This window comes from Larimichthys crocea, chromosome XVIII (assembly GCF_000972845.2).
Source record: "Larimichthys crocea isolate SSNF chromosome XVIII, L_crocea_2.0, whole genome shotgun sequence".
In the NCBI taxonomy this organism is placed as follows: Eukaryota; Metazoa; Chordata; class Actinopteri; family Sciaenidae; genus Larimichthys; species Larimichthys crocea.
The window spans coordinates 21,257,434-21,264,273 of NC_040028.1; the positions used below are offsets into that span (position 1 = coordinate 21,257,434).

At 46.7% G+C, this 6,840-nt stretch overlaps 1 protein-coding gene across 1 annotated transcript in view; it reads left to right on the plus strand.

The window, feature by feature from the left end:
* The first annotated feature begins 4,735 nt into the window (after positions 1–4,735).
* The window catches only part of insig2 (insulin induced gene 2), a 6,534-nt gene continuing 4,429 nt past the window's right edge, over positions 4,736–6,840 (plus strand). The window contains exon 1 of the mRNA XM_027290707.1: positions 4,736–4,915. The gene's annotated coding sequence lies outside the window, so the exon portion shown is untranslated. The remainder of the gene's footprint in view (positions 4,916–6,840) is intronic.

Here is a 6,840-nt window from a genome sequence, read left to right on the forward strand (position 1 = left end):
GTATGTATATGTTATATATCTGTATATATGTTATATATCTGTATGTATATGTTATATATCTGTATATGTTATATATCTGTATATATATGTTATATATCTGTATATATATGTTATATATCTGGATGGATGTTGCATGGTCTTCTCTGTTCCTCTTCACTGATTGGCTGTGAGCTGCTTCCTCCTGAGCAGGAGCAGTTGTCGTAAAACAGTTGTCGTCTTCTTTTTCTTCTTCTGTCACATTTCCAGCATTGAAGCCGCGTGGCCGCCCCGCACTGGTTGCCTATTAAAGTTATACATTTTCTCAAATATAAAGTGAGTCTTAACAAGATGTAAACATCATAATGTTCATTACTTTATATAAACATGAGGCATTATAATAAATGGATAAATAAAATCAGTTCTGCGTGAAGTAATGACACGAAATGTTACAGATGTGTCTTTCTGTTTTATAGACAATCATCAGGCCGGGTTACATTTGAAATAATGTGTAATTATATTATAATTAAACTCTCAGTAATGACTTTAACATGTAATCATTTCTTTAAAGTCCGAATCTGTTGAAGAATTTTCAATATATCCAAAATGCACGAGGTAGACATGAAACAACTAATGTGTCCAGATGAACTGAGAAACAAGTGAAACTTTACAGAAGAGAAATCTAGAAATAATCTATGAGAGTGATGTGAGCAATGTTCATATTAAAGTCTTTGTGTTTATAAAACACCTGCTGAAGCTCTGGCGGCCTCTTGTGGGGAGCGTCTGCAGCCACAGCACCGGTGTTATGAGCGTTTCAGTCACTGGACAGAAATCAGCTGATGTTTGAGTCGTTTCCTGGATGAAAACATGCTGAAAACACGGCACAGCTCCCCCTCCTCTTCCTCCTCATCCTCCTCCTCCTTCTCTTCGTCCTACTCCTCTGCCTCCTCCTCCTCCTCCTCCTCCTCTTGCTCCCCCTCCTCCTCCTCGCCCTCCTCTCTGTTGAGTAGTTAAACCTTCACACTTGGGTGAGAGTGCATGCTTTGGCACCTGACGTCTCTGTATTTCACCTGATAGACACTCTATTAACGCGGGGGGGTCCGTAATGGACTATGCATCAGTTCAGGTAATGGCTGTCAGCTGGAGTGCCCGAGAGGCCGCCGAGGATTCCATTAGAAAGCCTCAGTCATCCTCCACCTCCTCATCCTCCACCTCCTCTGCATCCACCTCCTCATCCTCCACCTCCTCTGCATCCACCTCCTCATCCTCCACCTCTTCTGCATCCACCTCCTCATCCTCCACCTCCTCTGCATCCACCCTTCTCTGCAGGGCAATTACTACAGCTTCATACACCCTTCAGTTGGAACACACCCAGTCCTTGGACCAAGTCCTGCCCGCTGGACTGAGACCGGACCAGACAGAGACTCTCAGTCAGAGAGACAAAGACTGTTAAGACTGTGAATCAGAGAGCGGAGAGAGACCTACAACCAAAGACTGCCTAAAACTGGACGTAGTCTCCGTGACGTCCCCGCAGACTGTCTAAAACCTGGACGTAGTCTCTGAGACTGGAGAAATTAGCTACAGAGACCAAAACTGTTTTTTGTACCAGGCTGTAAACATGTTTATTTCTGCTGTGAAGTTGGACATTTGGACATGGGGACTTATGGAGACTGACTCACTTCTGGAGCCAGCCTCAGGTGGACGTTAGAGGAACTGCAGTTTGTGTCTTCAGGTCACAGCTCGACTGTATTCTGCGTTAAAGATGCTTCATCTTAAGAGTGCTTCAGGTTTTCCTTCCTCCACCCTCGGCTCCATCAGCCTGCAGCAGTCACAGCACCACCCCTCACCTCCTCCACCTCCTCTTTACTTTATTTTCATTCGGAGGAGAGAAACAAGAAGGAGAGCCGAGGCACAGTGATGCTCAGCTGCACACTCGATGTAGGTTAATGGAAGGGAGGAGAGTGTGAGGCGAGGCTGCCTCTGATTGGCTGGTGGAGGCGGCGTGCAGCTTCTCCGCAGCACAACCTGTCACTGTTAATCAGCAGCCATCTCTTAACAGCCAGCCGGGCTATCGGAGAGGTGAGCACATTGCTATTCAGGACGAAACAGATGATAAATCATTTGTACATAATTAGTGCTCAGCAAGGTTACAACTGACACGTATTTTCATCTTAATTAGGAGGCAAATTTGTTCCATTAATTTAATTTGGTGTGCATGAGCGGCTCTGCACCTAACGAAGTTAATCTTACACCTGTCAGGGTGGAATGAAGCCGGCCGCACGAAACCTCCGAGAGACTGAAGCAGCTTCAAACACCGAGACTAACCACACATGTAATCCTACTCGATGTAATCTGATTACTTCAAAATCACACCCGTCAGTGTCTTTAAGACAGTCTGCAGGGACGTCACAGAGACTACGTCCAGGTTTTAGACAGTCTGCGGGGACGTCACGGAGACTACGTCCAGGTTTTAGACAGTCTGTGATACTCACGGAGACTACGTCCAGGTTTTAGACAGTCTGTGGGGACGTCACAGAGACTAGTCTTCATACTCGTGTCATGTTTTGTCCTTCACAGATTATAAAGACATTATTAATAATAAGAATCTTCAGGACTCCTGGTTGCGGTCTGAGTCCAGCAGGTGGCGCCAGCAGCTCCTGCATGAGCTCCACTCGAGCTAAAACCTGAAAAATAAACAGCGCTTCATTCACACAATTGCGTCCTGACTGGGACGTCCATCTTGTCTCCTGCTGCCGTGCAGCTCCTGATATATTTCAGCGGCTGTGATTAGCATTAGAATCAGAGTCGCGGTGAAGCCGAGGGACTCGCCGGCCAATCTGTAATCATTGTTCTGCAGGCGGCTCACTGGGGATCTGGGCCCGCTTTGTCATTATCACTCCCTGGCTGCACACATGCTGGCAGCAACAGGCCGTCTGCATCCGCCTGAACAATGCTGATCGCCTGTGTTCAAACTGAAGATGCTCTACGTCTCATTTCTCCTGCGATTGTCCTCAAAGTGTCGTCGTGTTTCGAGTGTCAGCTCGGATCATTGGACTCTTTTATTTTGAAGCCGACATGTTTTACCTGGATGCTTCATTGTTGAGCTGAATGTCAGCGTGTTCAGCTCAGAATGCAGATATACACAGCGGCTTCAAACCAGAAAAGGTTTCACATCTTTGTGCACATTAAATGGACAAATATGAGCAGCAGACATTTTCTTTGTGGCGTGCTGTCTGGGGATTGGTGGATGAAGCAGGGTGGAGGTGGTGGAGGTGGTGGAGGTGGTGGAGGTGGAGGGTTGTAGGGGGGGTTAGAGGTTAATTATAGACAACAGAGAGGTCACAGGGCCTATTATTCTGGAGCTGAGACCTGCAATGCTCCAATGGGGATGACATTTACGACGAGGGCCCCGGCCCCACCCACACAACCTCACCACCTCCACCACCACCTCCACCCTCACACGCCATCACTCACATTTATACTGGAGCAGCCGACAGTGGGACTCAGTGGTGTGATAATGAAAAGGCCCTCAGCGTTTGGCAGCGGCAGGATGATGAATTGAATCCCCGGCCGCTCTCTGGCTCCGTCAGGGGGGCTCCGCGTGGCCCTTGACGGCTAATTGAAAGCCCCCGCGCCCTCCGCGTACCTCACACTTCCTTTATCGCTCTAATTATGAGGGTTAAGTGAGCGTCCCGCGGGACGGCGAGAGGCTGCGCCGGGAGGAAGCTGCAGAGTCATCGAATTAAAGTTAATCTGAGAGTCAGAGACAGATTCATGTGAAGATTTATCTGATATCACAGAGCACGCTGCAGGGTCAGAGAGGCTGAGGCTGACTGTGGATTCATCCGCAGCTGAAAATAGTCCCTAACAAACAAACATGTGTTCTATAATTATAACGATGATAATTAATGATCATCAAATGTTATAGTATCTCGTACACGCGACACATTAAATGATTATAAGCATCAACACACAGAAAAATAAACAAATCAAACTGAAGTCATTCAGATATTTATAAAAATGATAAATAATTACAGATATATGGAACAAACTAATTAAAGTACACGCATGACGTGTCCATACTATATATACTGTCATCATCGTTGTACATCTCTGCAAACCAACATCTCTCTTTACCCCGTCACGAGGAACATCAACTCACTCTCACAACTCAAGTCTGTTTAAAATCTGATTCTTTGCATTTACCTGTTTTAACCTGTGTTTAATGTTGTATTCTTGTGATTTGATACTTTTATGGTTCTTTTTGTTTGTTATTTGCTGTCTACTCTCATTTATTGTACGGTGACAGAAAGGCGCCTATGAAATAAAATGTATTATTATGATTATAAAAAAAACATTTCAGTTCTTCATTAAACTGTTTGTTTGTTTGTCACATTGAGATCTTTAATTCAGTTTAATCTGATTTTATTTGGTTCATATGAAAATAAATTAAACTGAAACTCGTCAGTGTAACAAATAAACTTTAGTGACAGACGAGTTCAGTTTGATGTTCCATGTTTTTAATCTACAAGAATATTAAATGATTTCAATGTTTCATGTTTAGTTTGTCACACACAAACTTATAAAGTATCTTTATTTAGAGACAAACACTTAAAACAACAATAAGTTAAATAATAAATAATAATAATAAACATGAGTCAGTCACGTGTTAATAAAGTTTAATTCACATAAATAATAAATAAAAAACTTGTTTTGGGTCAGTCCACGTCCATCGTACGTCATGACGTCATTTACGTAAGCTTTGTGTAACGCGGTGACGTCACGTTCATTCAGCTCAGACAGCCGGAAGTAGCGTCAACGGGGCGCGAGGCTAATTAACGTTTCTCTGTGTTTGAGTTGTTAATTAATCAATTAATTAGTTCTTATCGAGTCATTTCAATGCTCGCTTTGATCCACCGCACCTGACTGACGTCATCAGGTAAGACTGGCGCGCGCTCCATCGCTAGCTGCTGACGTAACGGTCAGGTTAGCATGCTAGCATGCTAACTGCGTTAGCTGCTACTAACTAGCGTCGAGCTAACGCGGCACGAGCGGCTCGTCATCACTAACGAGACTAACTAACGAGTTTAACTAACGAGTTTAACTAACGAGTTTAACTAACGAGACTAACTAACTAACGAGACTAACTAACGAGACTAACTAACGAGACTAACTAACGAGTTTAACTAACGAGTTTAACTAACGAGACTAACTAACGAGTTTAACTAACGAGTTTAACTAACGAGACTAACTAACGAGACTAACTAACGAGTTTAACTAACGAGTTTAACTAACGAGACTAACTAACGAGTTTAACTAACGAGGCTCTGAGACTGCACACACTAGTCCTTCGAGACTCAACACACATGGCTCTGAGCGCAGGCACACACAGTCTCATGAGTTCTCAGAGCAACACACGTCCGCTTGAGACTCGGCACACACAGTCCTATGAGACTCGGAACACAGCCTCCCCCTCTCTGAGACGCAGTCACAGTCTCTGAGGTCGCAGTACCACACAGTCTCTGAGAACGCACACACAGTCCTCTGAGTCCTCAGACACAGTCACGTATCTGAGACTCACACCACAGTTCTCTTTATTACCTCAACACACTCTCGTGAGCTCAGACACAAATCTCTGAGTCTCTCAGACACACAGGTCTCGAGGTCTCAAACACACAATTCATCTTGAGACTCACACACACCTCTCTGAACTTCAATCAACACAGTTCTCGGAGGACTCACACACCAGTCTCTGAGACTTAAGACACACACAGTCCTCTCGGAACTCACAAATCAGTCCTGTCTGAGACTCAGACACACACAGTTCTCTGAGACCCAACATCACCTCTGAGTCTCACAACACAGTCCTGAACTCACACACACAGTATCTCTAGACTCAAAACACACACAGTCTCTGAGACTCACAAACAATTCTCTGATACTCAGCACAAACACAGGCCTCTGAAGACTTCAGCAAACAGTCATCTGAACTCAGACACAATTCTGCTGAGACCAACTCAACACACGCCTCGGAGACGCACACACACAGCGCGCGGATACTGCGGCACACCAGCGCGGAGAACGTCCACACACATCCCAGGCTCATGAGACGCACAACACACGTCGCTTTGAGAGACCGCACCACACAGGGCGGAGGCGCATACACAGGCCCCGGAGACTCAGCACAGCCACAGTCGCTTAGACTCACAGGCTCACATCACACAGAGCTCTGAGCGCACAACACACAGCTTGAGGCACCACACACACAGTCGCGTAGGCGCAGACACGGCGGCTCGGAAGACGCACAATACACACAGCGCGGAGTGCACATCTACAGGCCAGGCGCGGAGACGCAAGAACACACACAGGAGCCGAAGACGCATACACACCAGGCGGCGAGACGCACACACAGGGCGCGGAGACGAGACACACACAACCGGAGAACGCACACACACAGGCCGCGGAGATCGTCACACACCACATGCGCGGGAGACGCACAAAAAGGCACGAGAACTCACACATCACACACAGCCGCGGAGCTCGCACACACACAGGCGCGAAAGACGCCACACACAGCGCGGAGACGAACACACACAGTAAGCGGAGACGCAGACACACAGGCGCTGAGACTCACACACAGCAGTTCGTGCAGACCAGACAGCACACGGCGCGGAGACGCACAACACAGCCTCTGAGTCTCAGAACAGCACAGGCGCTGAGCTCAGACAACACCAGTCGACGGAGACGCACACACACAGCGCGGAGACTCAGGACAAACAACAGTATCTGAGACGCCCACACAGCCGCGGAGGACTCACGACACACAACAAACACACAGTCTCTGAGCCCACAACACAACAGTCC